We start from the raw sequence: 15,492 nt of genomic DNA, 5'->3' as shown, positions 1-15,492 counted from the left end.
ATTTATCCCTGTTGGCTTGGACATCTGACTTGTCTTTTTAAATTGATTGTTAGCATCAATTCCAAATGACCATACATATGGACCTTCTCAAAATATGATGATTTAAGCCTTGTTATAAGATGAAAAATACTGAATTGATTTGTTTCATATTTTATTTGTTGGCTATTTATCATATACTCAGGGGTCTTCACCCACACCAAAATTCAGAAGCATCAATATTTCTTCTTTCCCACTTTTTCAAAGTCCAGCTGCCACTTCTGTAGAGTGTTACAAGAAACATTGTACGCATACTTCTGATCTTTGTAGATATAAAATTTTTATTATACATCAATATGTCTATGGGGATGTTCAGTCATCCAGGTCATGGTTATTCCAAAGGTGCATTTTCAAGAGACAACTGGGCTTTCTGGTTTTTCTTTGAAGAAGTTTCGCTTCTCATCCAAGAAGCTTCTTCAGCTTTACCACAGTCCAGTTGCCTCTTGAAAAAGCACCTTTGGGATATATATCAATATATTTTCTAAACAATTTGTTAGTAAATGAAATGATAATCTATAGTTTATTTCTTAACTGCTATTTCCCTTATCTTTTTAGTAAATCCTAATAAATCATTGTCAATTCTAAACCTGAGTATTGTACAAATAATCCTTGGTTGTGGCCATTTTTTCAGAAACCAAAGTTACAATAGTTCTGAAAGAAAGACACTTATGATAAGTCCTCATAATTCCAGCCATTGCAGTAACCCTACAATTACATGATTGCAATCTGGGTTTTTGGCATCCTGCTCATAATTACAATGTTGCAGCAAGATACAATTACATGAGCACAATGTCTGATAGTCTCTGATGACTTAACACAAGCAAAGTCACTGAAGAAGCTAGCAGGAAGTTGAAAGACACAAATACTTGAACTTCTCAATCCTGTGTGTATATATTCTTGATGAACAGTCATAGTGTTCTTTGCAAATCCATCCCAGGAACAACATTATCCCCTCTGCTGTAATAACAGGAAGAAATTATGTTTTAGTTCTGCCTTATTATCTACCTACTTTTATCAAAAAGTAATCTTGATTTAAATTCACTTTAGGCTGCTTTTTAGGACTCAGTTTTCCATAGCATTTCCTGTGATTCACATTTTAATCTTCAGGACCTAAACAATGTTATGTTTTGCCATGCTTCAAAGCAAAGACTTCTGACATGATCCCTGCTTTACTATGATAAAATGATATGATAAAAAGAGAAAGAGTTCCCATTAGCTTCCAATTTCTTTTCAGCCAGCCATAGCAATAGAATCTGGAATATTCCTCTTCATTAGTCTGAATATTTGCAAATCTTGGGAGTTTTATAGTAGGAAATATATTTTTGTTTATAAATGATGGAAGTGTAGGAGTAATTCTGTTCTTCTGATGCCCATTCTTAGTTTGGCATGCCTCTTTGCAACTTCTAACTGTGCATTCCTAGAAATGCCCAAGATCCTATGATCTCTGTGCTAAGACAATACTGGCAAAGTTTTACAACTCATTGCTTCTTTCCCATTGGTAACAGTAAAAGTGGTTTGGTTCAGTTAATCAATGTTGGGAGGGATGTTGGCTATTTGGCAATTTTAGAGCTCTTCTCCCAGTCAGTTAAATAGAGCATCAGCCAGTTGAAGAAGAGGAGACTGAGCCATATTGCTTATGATTGTACGGTGTTTTTTTGGAGGTAAAGTGAGCAACCATGTGGAAAGTACCTTAGATCGTAGCTATCATAAAGAACATGACATTATATATGATAGATTATCAACGAATGAAGGCAAATATATGTGTACCAAGAAAATGTTGCAAGATCCAATCTGGGTCAGACACTAGGAACAGCAGTTTTGTATTCTGAGCTTTCAGACTTCATCTTTAGGGAACTTCTTTCTAGCAGAATGTGAACTGTTCTCTGTGTGGTATTTATAGTAACTGTTGTATGTGGCTTTTTAGATGTTGATTTGTGTGTATTGATGGCTGACTTTTAAGTTGTTATCTGTTGTTTGTCTGTGTTGTCCAGTCCTTGTATTCTAAGTACTTGATAGGCTTGTGGTAAATCAGCACTCCTGTTGAGTGATGAGGGGCCTGTTTCCCAGGCTTAAATCACTGATCTGGCTGTTTTTGTGCCTGCTCAACCAACAATCTTAGTAACTGCAAAATTGAATGTATTTCCTTGTTCACCGCAGTGTGCGGCTACCAATGAGTTTGGGTCTCCTTGTTCAACTGCTCATTTGTGTTCTTGCAATCTGGTGGTTAGAAAGAACCTGGAAAGTATATCAAGATACGAGGTGGAATAACCTAGCTAAACTATAAGAAACCAACAGACTTTGACTTGCAACAATTCATGTATTGACCATTCAAAGTTACAAAGGGCACTGAAAAAAGGTGAAAAAAAGTTTTTTTCCCTAAGAAAGCTTTTCAAACTTACGACCGTTGCGGCATCTCCAAGAACATGTGATCAAAAATCATATGATTAAAAGGTTTGGCAACAGACTCAAATTTATGACAGTTACAATGTCCTGAGTCATGTCCTGATCACCTGGGATTGCATCAACTAGTTACAAACAACACTAGACTCAACAACTGCATATATCTCATCTTCTGCAATAGTTTAAACTCAATCTATGTTCTAAAAATAAGTGAACCCTTTTCTAACAGTGACCACAGCATGATTGACTTTTGTCTCAATTTATATCCTTACAAAGATGATAATAATGACAGAATCCCAAAGTATAACTTTAGAAAAGCCAACTACGATCTCATAACTGATGACCTCTCATTCTTTGATTGGCAAACTCTATTCACTGACTACAACACTGCCAAAGACCATTATAACATTTTTCACATGAAATCAAAAGAACCATCAAACTATACATATCTCTAATAACCACCGAAACCATGAAGAACAAATTACCAATAAGGAAGGTTCAGAAAAAAACCCCAAACTCTTTGGCGCAAAAATAAAACTAGCTATGTAGCTAAATTTAAAAGTTGCTACAAAATCTTATGCCGACAGATAAAGGCAGAATGCATCAGTTATCACAACAAACAAGAAGAAAACCTATTATGCACAAAATCCACCCAGGCCTTCTATAATTATGTAGACAACAAACTTAAAGACTCAAGACCCATCCCACCACTAAAAGGGCCAAACGGGAAAGACTGTAATGATGAAACCATTAAGGCCAACCTCTTCAACACATTCTTCAGTTCAGTCTTTTTAAACAGCAACGGCTCATGCCCCACATTTCCCAATCATACCACAACCAATTACAATGATCTACTTCATGTCAATTTTACAGAAGATGCAATTGAAAAGGCACTACACAAGCTAAAACCATCTCTATCTATTGGCCCTGATGGATTATATGCCTACTTCTTAAAAATGCTCTCAATCACCATAGCAGAACCTCTTAGCATAATCTATGAAATATCCTTTAGAACCAGCTCCTTGGCTAGCTATTGGTCACTAGTCACGGTCATCCCTATCTTCAAAAAGGTGACCCCAGCCTAGTTAAAAATTACAGACAATCTCATTATGTTGCACACCTGCAAAGTCATGGAATCAATCATAAACCAATCCATTACCCTCTACTTAGAGACAAACAACCTACTCTCTAACAAGCAGTCAGGAAAAATTTATAATACTGCTACCCAACAAAAAGACCCTGACTATGTGTGGAAATGGTAAAAAAAAATGGCAATCTTCATCAATGATAGAAGGGATAGATGGGGAACTCATTAAATTTGCAGATGACACCAAGCTGGCAGGAATAGCCAACACTCTAGAATATAGGCTTAAGATACAGAAGGATCTTGACAGACTTGAACATTGAACGCTATCTAACAAAATGAAATTCAGTGGTGAATATCTCCATTTAGGCAAGAAAAACTACACGGAGGAGAGCCTTTTCAGTAGTAGCTCCGACCCTTTGGAACGATCTCCCCGTGGAGATTCGTACCCTCACCACCGTCCAGACCTTCCGCACAGCCCTTAAGACCTGGCTAGCCCGTCAGGCCTGGGGATAAAGATGACTTGTCCCCACCCGAATGATGAATGAATGTTGCTTACTATTTTACTTCTATGTATTGTTTGTGTCCATTGTCTGTATCTTTCCCTCCTTATTTTATGTAAGCCGCCCTGAGTCCCCTCAGGGAAAAGGGCGGCCTATAAATTCTAATAAATACAAATACAAATATATGCACAGATATGATATAGGTAATATACTACTATGAGCAACCTATATATGATATAGGTTGCTCATAGTAGTAACTATGAGAAGGATCTTGGAGTCCTAGTGAACAATCACTTAAATATGAGCAGTGTGTTGCAGTTTTCTTCCTGAACAGGGGCTTGGCCTAGAAGACTTCCAAGATCCCTTCCAACTCTGTTATTCTATTCTATTCTATTCTGTTCTGTTCTGTTCTGTTCTGTTCTATTTTCTTTATCTTTTTAGACTGAAAAATTCACAGGGATGATAATTAAATGTCTATTGGAAGAAGGATTGACAGATCTATACAAACCATTAAAATATAGACACATCACACAGACAACAAAGATAAATATATTGTCAAGGCTATGAATTTCCTAAATATAAGATATGACTGTGAAAGTTGGAGCATCAAAGAAGTAAAAAATATGATCTGAAACTATAATGCTAGAGAACATTATTGGGAATACTTTGGAACACAAGGGGATCAAATAGGTCATTTCCAAATTTAGAAAGACCAACTTGCTCACTGGAAGCACTAATATTGAAGCTAAGATTTAACTATTAAATACAAAAACAAGTGTTATTTGAAAAATATTATTTTTTTGTGGGGGAGGAGACAAAAATAATTGAAGATGGTGAATAGATACTATCTCTAAAGACCAAAGACTTTACTGGATGTCAAAGAAGTTATTTATGATAATCAATTCTAGATAAATGAGAAATGAGACAAGAGGTGGGGGGAGGGAGGGAAAGAGAGACGTGTGCAAACATGTTTTCATTACAATATTTGGAGTTTCTTTAGATTTCACATGGATGCCTGATTTAATTAATCTATTGTTCCAAGTTAATATGATTTTGAAATTAGCAGTACTTTTTCCAGTTTCTTGTGGTAGTTTGAAAGAAATAACCTAGACTGTTTTATTGAATGGCATAGGGTTGATGCCAAGGCCCTTGTATTTCTTTCAAACTAAGCTTTTATAAATTCAGATGTCTCAATTCAATTTAGTATTGTAGTGAAATGGCTGCTGACATGTTAATGCAATGAGATAGCTCAATGAGATAGCTTGCTTAAGACTAACTTTCTCCAAGCAGATCCATCGTACCTGGAGGGTACCATGTCTTGAAGGAAAATATTTAGGAACAGTCAGCAAAGAAGGATGAAGAATGACTTTATTGACATTATAAATTATAATATGTGGCATGAGCAGGTCAGGAGGATGTAAATAACAGGGTCAAAAAGAGAGGATAATGTCTTAAAATGCAAAAGTGATTAATTATAAAACAGCAGCACTAAAATCTAAAAATTAGTACATATATGTTTATTATACAGTTGACATTTTGTAATGTCCCAGTTCATTAGTCTTAATTTCCATTTTATATCCCTTTCTTGTTTTCGCAAAAATATGCTGATTATGGAAAAAGGAAGATACGAGCCAATAATTTCCCAAGCAATTGTAATGTTGATAATGTAAACCAGAGTTTCACAATTTTTCTGACTTTGCAGACCAGTGGTGGGGAGAGTGGGGATAGATCCGCAAGAGTGTGCACGCAGCTCCATTATGCCAGTGGCATGCACACGTGCCTGCCACTCACACAAATGGAGCATGTGTGCGCACGCTTTCCTTCTGCTCCTGCAAGCAAGGATGGTGGCAGCCTGGTTGCAAACCATTCACAGTCCACTAATGGGCTGTGACCCATATGTTAGGGACACCTGATGTAAGCAACCCTGCCCCACGTTACAATAAACATCTTATTCCAAAACTCTCTTCCTTTCTATATCTGACTGAGGAAAAATATGGGAAACTCAAATTTCTTTCAGCTGTAAAGTATCTGCATGAATCTATCACAAATGTGCCTTAATACTTCTCCCTTCAAAACATTAGTGAGCAAGAATACAGTGCTGTGAAAGGTATATGTAATGATAGTAGGACAACTTTCAAGTGATATATGGGAAAAAGAATAACAACAAAGGCTTTCCACAATCTATATTATTTGAGGGATCCCTTTCCCACATCTGTGGAGGCTGAGGAACTATGGGGCACAGTTTGCATGTTCTCATGGGATAACATTTCATAGTAAGATTCATGATGAAAACAAAGAGCAGAATAAGCCCGTTTTAATAGCCTTTTGCATGTTATTGTCTCATCTTTCCTTTTGCTTTTGTAAGTCAACCAAAAAGGAAGACAGGTTAGTAAAACTCGAGAATTAGGTGGACAATAGATTACAAAGCAAATTATGAAAAGAGTCAGTAGAAGCTTTCATGAAAAATAAAAGGACATGTAAAGGTTTAACACTGATGCTTATAATAATAAAAATATTTCTATAAACGTGTAATTTCTGATCGTTCTTTTCAGGAATGATGCAAAACAATAGAGATGCATCATTATTCTGATTGGGATCAGTTCTTTTTTGTAGGTTTGGCAGGATCCAGAAATACACTGCTGTCAATAATTTAGTTTTGTAGCATGAGACAGGAATAGAAGGAGACAAAGTCACCTTGGCTACCACAGCATCCACAAAGGAGCGATATAGTATCAACAGGCAGTGCAGCACATACGATAATACACTGCCTTTTCTTGTTACAGTGAAACTGATGGCTGAAGGGACTGGTGACTGTGATCTAATTATTTGAGTAGTTATTGCTTTGCATCCTCTGATATCCAGTGAAAGTCAGTTTACCTTTAGTTCACTCTCCCCATATGTCTTTTTAAACTTTCACATTCTGCTTGATAAGCTTGCAATTACCCTGATATATGTTCCAATATTTTTAAAGGCATGTTCTTTCTGGCCTCTGCCATCTGAGATCAGAAAATAGATCAGAAAGTACATTTAAAAAAGTTACAATCTAGAAGGCTGAAACTATTATTTTGCTATGCAAATTATAGGGTTAACATTCTTAAAGGGCCCCTGAATTAGTATGAATGATTGAATTCATTAGTGGAACCATCCCATGCTGAAGTTACAGAGAGACATCTGAACTATTGCAACCAAAATTGTCTTCTTGGTTTGCCAAATTTGTGATCAGCTTTTTTTATCTACACTTGGAGTTTTGGAATTTCTAATGTAACTGTATTATTTAGTATTTAGTATGAATTGAAATACTAATGTTTGGCTGTTTAATTTGAACAATGACCAAAGGAAATGGATCATCTATGTTTGGGAAATACAACGGTCTATTGCATAACTAATGTTTTATGCTATGAAGTTATCTCCGTTTCTTTTCATACAGCAAATTATTCAATAAGACTTAATGTTCGCTTTATTATTTCTTCTTGGTCAATGGCATTATTCGTAGCCAGTGTAAATGGAAAGAGATAACTAAAAAGCATAATTAAAATTAATTCACAGTTCAGTTCCTTCTTCATTTAAGATTTCAATTCAAGGCAAAAGCAGCATTGGTTTACTAACTTGTTTCTGCCTGATTTTTTTTCCTTGCACATCATTGATGGTGTGGGACTTTCTGTTCTCATTTCACACTGGACATCATGTAATATAGTTCACCAAACTCATTTGAAGAAGGTGTACAGATTTAACAAATTTAAAGGTCCCGAATATTAAAAAGTACTTATTTAGCCCCTATGCCTTCTAGCAGAGGGAGAAAAATAAGCAATAATATCTCAAACTTAATGACTTGTAAGACAAGTAAATTAGAGCTGAGGGTGAATGATATTGATCTAGTTATTCTCCAAGGTGGAACATATAATTTTCTTCTGTAATTAAATATTCCATATGCAGTCCAGAAAACAACCACTGTTAGCAATATCTTTTTACTTTAAATTTTCAAATAATCACTTTGCTACCTTCAGTTCCATAGCTACCAATTTCTCATCTGAAAAGACTCTGATGAACTAAGCTTTCATTTTAATATCTAACTTTATAGCCACAGTTTGAAAATCTATTTCAGCTGAAACAGAACTGAGTTAGAGATAATTTTACAAAGAATCATTGTCATATAGTGGCTGAATGGGGCAAGGTGGATTTGGCAATCCAGATTCAGATGTGAAATTCAAGATAGGGACGAGTTCATCTCTGGCTTCAGTCATTAATTCAGCAAGTAGAGTTAGTAAAAATATATATATTACAGTTTTATAACAACTTTTATGATGGCTTTTAAATGAATCACAAGTGTGAATACTTTCACCTGAATGGGCATTTTAAAATGCTGGAAACTGGCAAAAAATGTTGCAAATCATGATAATATGACTGTGAGCTCCTGTAACCAGTCATAAATGTGAGCCAGTTGCAAAGCAACCAAAATGTAGTCATGTTACTGTAGGAGGAGAACACACACATTTTACAACAGCAGAAATGCTGACCTATCACTCCTGGAGAATATCAAGTGTGGATCTAGGACAACTTGATGCAACCAGCTTGGTGGGGCTTGCTTAGCACCAACAAGTTGCCTCTGTCAACTCAATGCTGCCAAGTCATTGCAGGCAATTGAACATGCCAATTTGCCTTGGGAACAACTCATGATGGGCAACCAAAGGGAGAGGCAGGTGGGCAGGCAAGTGAGCCAGTGAGTAGAGTGCTTTGCCAAGTTGCTCCATTCTGACCAAGTACTTGAGGGACTCAAAAATATTTTTTCAATAGTAATAGTAACAATCTGTAGTCAAAGGCAAATAACTAGTATCAGGCCTCTATCACATTTACAATATATTAGTGATGATACTGAGCTTCTTTTAAGAGTTATAATAAGGATAAACTAAAGTATATGAAATGCTAAGAGCCTTTGTAATGCAGTGGTTAGAATGCATTGTTGCAGGTTAATTCTATTGACTGCTGACTGCTGGCATTTTGAGTCTCACCAACTCAAAACTGACTCAGGTTTCCATCCTTCCGAAATCAATAAAGTGATGACTCAGATTGTTGGGGGGAATATACTGATACTGTGAACAGCTTAGAGACGGCTGTAAAGCACCGTGAAGGCTAAGTGCTCTTGCTAAGTGTTATTGCTAACATTCCAAAATAGCATATGAAATGCTATATAATATTAAATAATATTGGGTTTAATTTAATTTATTAAGCAACTTTTGTTAAATTATTCATCAAAGATACATCTCAACCATCTCAACCAAAATAAAATCAATTTGACCCAGAATTCAATTTTGATATGTGTGTATTATCTTTTGACCAATGATGATACTGTAAATGAAATCTTCAATATAGCTGATGTGCCTGTCTACTCTCATTTGGCTATACTATAGATATTAAAAAAGTAATATTAGCAAAACCATAATCATCACTTATCCTAATCACTCATCACTTATTGCAGCCAGAAAAAAGGACTGCTTTAGTGTGTAAAAATGAAAAATGATGCCTTATGTCCATAATTCAAGAACATTTCTGATTAAAACAGTAGTCAGAAGCAAGAAAATTGTTTTTCATTTAGTAGCAGTTGAACAGCCTTATGCATCTATTCAGGGAATGAATAATGAGGACCAACTGAGCAGAAGATTCTGGTCTGAAAACAGCAAGAAATGGAATGAAGCCCAGAGAAGGCTAAAAAAAGGCTTTACATAGTTGTATACATGTTGCTTTCCTTCATCCTTTATGATTAATATAGAGTTTTGGCTTGTGGGTAGAGGTACACAACATCAAATGATTAGGTAAGCAGAAAGGAAAAACAACAACAAAGAGCCAGAAATGGAAGCATTGTAAGGCAAGGAAATAGATCACAAATAGATGATTCAAAATACTTATGTTCTTCTTCAGAACCATGACATAAAAAATCTTAGTTCAGCAAGAAAACTGCACAACTGTTTTGGCCTCTGAGTTAATTTCTCTGAAGAGAAAACTCTGAGATCTTCCAATTATCTAATGTAACTAATTTGTTTGGGTGTATTTGTATAAAATTATGTCAGAGCTTTATTATTTTTTTTCAAAACCATTATTTCCCAGCTATAGCAATAGCAATAGCAGTTAGACTTATATACCGCTTCATAGGGCTTTCAGCCTTCTCTAAGCGGTTTACAGAGTCAGCATATCACCCCCAACAACAATCCGGGTCCTCATTTTACCCACCTTGGAAGGATGGAAGGCTGAGTCAACCCTGAGCCGGTGAGATTTGAACAGCTGAACTGCAGAACTGCAGTCAGCTGAAGTAGCCTGCAGTGCTGCATTTAACCACTGCGCCACCTCGGCTCTTGTGGTAATTAAGCTATTATGGTAAACTCTAATTCAACATATTTCAGGGCAACAGACTGAAAGAGACAATGCCAGCTATATAATTCACATTGCTGGTTTCTCATATGAATGAAGGTTTTCAGAAAAGATTATTTTTGGTTTTAATGGAATTTTCCCTATCCCATAAAGCAGGGATGCCAACTCATGGCATCACAGTGGTGTCACATGACATATTGAAACTTTTTTTTCTGTTTGATAAAATGGGCATAATCAGCACAAGATGCATCTGGCCTGTGGGCCGTGGGTTTGACAGCCCTACCATAAAGAGTAAACAGATTTTATAGAAAAGAAAAAGTACATGGCTTTAGAGCAAAAAGCAAGAACACAAAACTGGATACTAAGTAATATTTAATGACAAATTGATAAATAAATTTTCTTTCTCCAGAAGAAGTAGCTAGTCAGCATTCATAGATACTCCAAAGAAAAGTATTCTGTCTGTATTTTTAAATTATTATTGAAAATAACTTACTCAGAATAATTCCTGTTACTAAATGAAAAACATGGGAAAAGATGTAGTTTAAAAGTTAAATATTATTCCCCAAAATATGTATTTTTGAACTTATTATATTGTGACTGTCTGGTTGTATTAAGTTTCATTGTCTATCATTGCATTATTCTGTTGCATTGGTTTTAGCAATTATTGCTCTATACTCCCCAAAGTCATGTCCTTATGTGGTTCACACTACTTTTCTATTATACTTGCAACAAGCATTTCATGACCAAATTTAGTCTACAAGAAAAAGGGACATTTTGAAAGCAGATGATTTCTAGAAAGGCAAAAATAAAATATGGAATATAATAGGGGAAGATAACACAAAGTTAAGAAACTTAGTAAGTAAAATATTTAAAATGATAAAGTTTTAAAGCATTTCTATACATTCTGTCATGTATAATGTACAGTAATGAAATAATATATAATATAACAAGTAATATAACAAAACCAGCTTCACTAGAATAGCATTATAACTTCATGATGAATGGGAATGTCTATCTACACCAGAGGTGTCAAACCCTATTTCACTGAGGACCGTGTTTGACCTTCGTGTGTGTGTGGGGGGGGGGGAGAAGTGGGTGTGGCTAGGGTGGGCATGGCCAGCTCGACAGCACTCGTGTCATGATGCCAATGGTGGCCCAAGCATTTTCCAGAGAAAATGGGCTTCCAAACTCAAATTTCGCTAGCAGAGGCACCACCAGTTCTTTGCTGTTTCCAGGGCAGCCCTGCGGGCCATAGAGAAGGACCCACAGGCAGGATCTGGTGCATGGGCCCTGAGTTTGAGACCCCTGACCTATACTGAAAGAATTAGTATGCCTACTTTATTTCAGGAATTCTAAAGAATGGATACCCAAAAACAAAATATTATTTCCCCACATCAAAACAAAAGCAGAGCAGACTTTGTACTGATGTGCTACCAAGCTGCATTCTATTTGCAATATCCCTATTTTGGCAATTTATTTCCATCCCTCCACCCTCCTAAGTGGCTTCCCTCTTGACATATAGAAGATGGTCAGGATTAGTTATCCGGCTTCTAGGTAAAAAAAATTAACCAAAAAACAAAACAAAACCTCCACCTATTTCAGATGCAATAGTCCTCAGTGATTCTTATTTCAATATTGAGGATGGTGTTATGTCTTCCATCTCACCAAACTAAGTTATAGGAGTGAGGGTAGGTTCATGGTACACAAACGGTTTTCGCTGACCTCTCTGCAGTTTTTGTGCCTTCTCAGATCTGAAGTGTAGCAGTAAAAATTCTAGCATGGACACAGGATTGCAGCAATGTTTTTAAGAATTTGTTATGGATAAGAGATGGGATATGTGAAGAAAAGGTTTTTTATTGCATTTTAAGAGAAGCAATAAGTTATTTAAAGAAGACGCAATAAGTTCTCTTAAAATGTCTCATTATTTATACTTGTAGTGAAGGGATAAGTCATTTCTTTATATATTTCTTTTCTTTATTATATTATTTTTTCTTTCTTTTCTATTTTCCTTTCTGCCCCTTCTATTTTTCTTTTTATTCTTTATTTTATTTATAAAATTTATATGCTGCCCAATCCTGAAGGACTCCGGGCGGCTTACAAAAAAGAGAGAGAAAAAAAATGGTTTAAAATCGCAACACTATATACATTCATTCTAATCGGGGCTGGACCTCAACAGTGAGGTCAACAGCCCCAGGCCTGCCGGAACAGCCAGGTTTTTACAGCTTTCCTGAAGGCCATGAGAGTGGGTATGGTCCAAATCTCTGGGGGTAGCTGATTCCAAAGAATTGGAGCAGCCACAGAGAAGGCTCTCCTCTGGGGGCCCACCAGCCGACACTGTCTGGCTGACGGCATCTGAAGGAGGCCCAATCTGTGGGATCTTACTGGCCACTGGGAGGTATTTAGTTTGCATTAGTTTTTATTATTGTTGCAACTTTTAATAAAATTACTACGAGAAAAATGATTATATAATCATAATATATAAAAGAAATTGCTTCTTCCTTCACCAGAATTATAAATAATGACAGTAACTTATTGCTTCTCTTAAAATGCAACAACAAAAAAACCTCTTTACTTTCCATAGCAAGATTTGTGCATGCCCAGTGCCTTACTGAGATTGGACCCTTTTTGCCTTGATTGATGAACCTTTATTCATAGGACCTTTTGGGAGCAGGTAACTAACCAGAAAACCTTTTCCCAAAAGAAACCAGCATGGATGCATAAAGAATTCTCTGACAAATTGAAAGATAAAAAGGATAAATATAAAAAGTGGAAAGAGGGGGACATAACTAAGGCAGAATATCAGCAAATAGCCCGAGCCTGTAAAGATGAAGTGAGGAAAGCTAAGACTCACAATGAAGAAAGGCTTGCCACAAAAGTAAAAAATAACAAAAAAAGCTTCTTCCAACATGTTAAAAACAAGAAAAAAGTTAAGGAAACAATTGGTCCATTGCTGGGAGAAAGTGGCAAGAAGGTGACAAGCAACAGGAAGAAAGCAGAACTATATAACTCATTTTTTGCATCTGTCTTTACACAAAGGGATAAAACAGTCCAATCTACCAAAATCAGCACCACAAAAATTAGATTAGGAACATAGGGAATAAAATAGTAAGTGAGCACCCGTCTACCCTAGATGAATTCAAATCACGAGGACCGGATGGATTACACCCCAGGGTTCTGAAGGAACTGGCAGACGAGATCAGAGACCCACTGAACTATATCTTTCACAGATCCTGGGGCACCGGGGAACTGCCAGAGGACTGGAAAAGAGCTGATGTGGTTCCCATCTTCAAAAAGGAAAAAAAAAATCCAGGAAACTACAGACCTATCAGCCTGACCTCAATACCAGGGAAGATTCTGGAAAAGATAATCAAGCAACGAATTAGTGAATACCTAGAAGTAAATACAGTAATAGCCCAAAGCCAACATGGGTTTTTCAAAGACAGATCATGCCAGACTAATCTTATTGCATTCTTCGACAAAGTAACAAAATTAGTGGACCAGAGGAATGCCCTGATATATTTTTATTTGTATTTCAGCAAGGCATTTGATAAAGTAGACCATAACCTACTACTATATAAAGTAGAAAAATGTGGGTTAGACAGCATCACCACCAGATGTATTCGTAACTAGCTGACCAATCACACTCAACATGTAGTCCTCAATGGAACTGCACCTACATGGAGGGAGGTATGCAGTAGAGTACCTGTTAGATCAGGTAATGGAAAGGCACACAAAGGCTTCAGTAACAACAGCTCTTTATTGCAAGTGAGGTAAACATCTGGCTGAGGAAGGGTCGGACAGCAGCCCTTTTTAAAGGGATCTGTCAGACCCTTTGACCAATGGGATTAAACCTCTGTTCGGGCCAGAACAAAGGACCTTGGTGGAAACCACTGTCAGTGGGGGGGATATCTAACACCCCTCCCCTCTAGGATAGAACAGTCCAACTGGTAACGTAGTCACACAGGTAGGTGGGCTTTTGTATAGCTCTGCCTGACCTGCGCAGTTCAGTGGGAGTGGTTTCCTTGGACAAGTCGGACGGACTTGTTTGCTCCACAACTCTGCTTGGTGGAAACTCCTGGAACTTTTCACAGGCCGTGTCTGGAGCTTCTGGAGTTAACTTGCTCGGAGCTCACTGCGGGCCTGCATCAAAATCAGATAAGTCTTCCGATACTCTCAGGTTTGAATTGGACGTGGAAGGACTGCTATTTTGTTCTGTTTAGTTAAGGCTTTGGCTAGATCGTGCAGGAGTTACCATTGGTTGTCTAACTGTGGAGTTGGAAGTGTGGCTGTGGAGTTGGTCAATATGCCTTCTCCAATTTCTACCGTCCTCGAGCTCTACCAGATATGATCGAGGACTGGTAATGCCTATTACTGTGGCAGGAATCCACAGAGTTCCCCTGGTGTAGTTGTGGGCATATACTGAATCTCCTATGGTAAAAGATGAAATCTTGCTTGTGGAGTCTGGGGGTAATGAGGTAGAATAATTTGGATGTAACCGGTCTAAGTGTGACCTTAGTCGGCGCCCCCTGAGAAGCTCGGAGGGGCTTCTCCCTGTGGTGGCACTGGGTGTGATGTGCTGAATCAGTAAATAGTGTCAATCCATGTTTGCCAATCACCTGGGCCCATCCTAGCGAGAGCCTCTTTTGCATATCTCATCATTCTCTCCACCTGACCATTGGAGGCTGGATGGAATAGTGCAACCAGGGCATGCCTGATTCCCTGAGATGCTAGAAAGTCTCGAATGGCATGGCTGTGAATTGGGGCCCCTTTGTCAGAGAACAAGACGTCGGGCAGGCCGTGTGTGGAGAAAGGTCTCTGTAGCACCTTGATGACTGCTTCAGCCATAATTGAGGTCATCAGGATTACTTCTAACCATTTTGAGTAAGCATCACAACTATGAAGAATGTTTGGCCATATACTGGGCCAGCAAAGTCAATGTGCACCCTGGACCATGGTGCTTGTGGTTGCTCCCACTCCTTAGCGGGTTCAAATAGTCTTTCAGAAGAGACACTTGTAGAATGTTGTTCTCATGGCAAATAGAATTTATTGGCATCGGGGGAAAATGTCAGCTCTTATACTAACAATTAAGCCATAGAAAATAAAAAACTA

This window comes from Thamnophis sirtalis, unplaced genomic scaffold (genome assembly GCF_051295495.1).
Source record: "Thamnophis sirtalis isolate CommonGarterSnake01/CBP01778 unplaced genomic scaffold, rThaSir2_p1.2 scaffold_4, whole genome shotgun sequence".
Classification (NCBI taxonomy): Eukaryota; Metazoa; Chordata; class Lepidosauria; order Squamata; family Natricidae; genus Thamnophis; species Thamnophis sirtalis.
Note: the sequence above shows the minus strand (reverse complement) of the source record.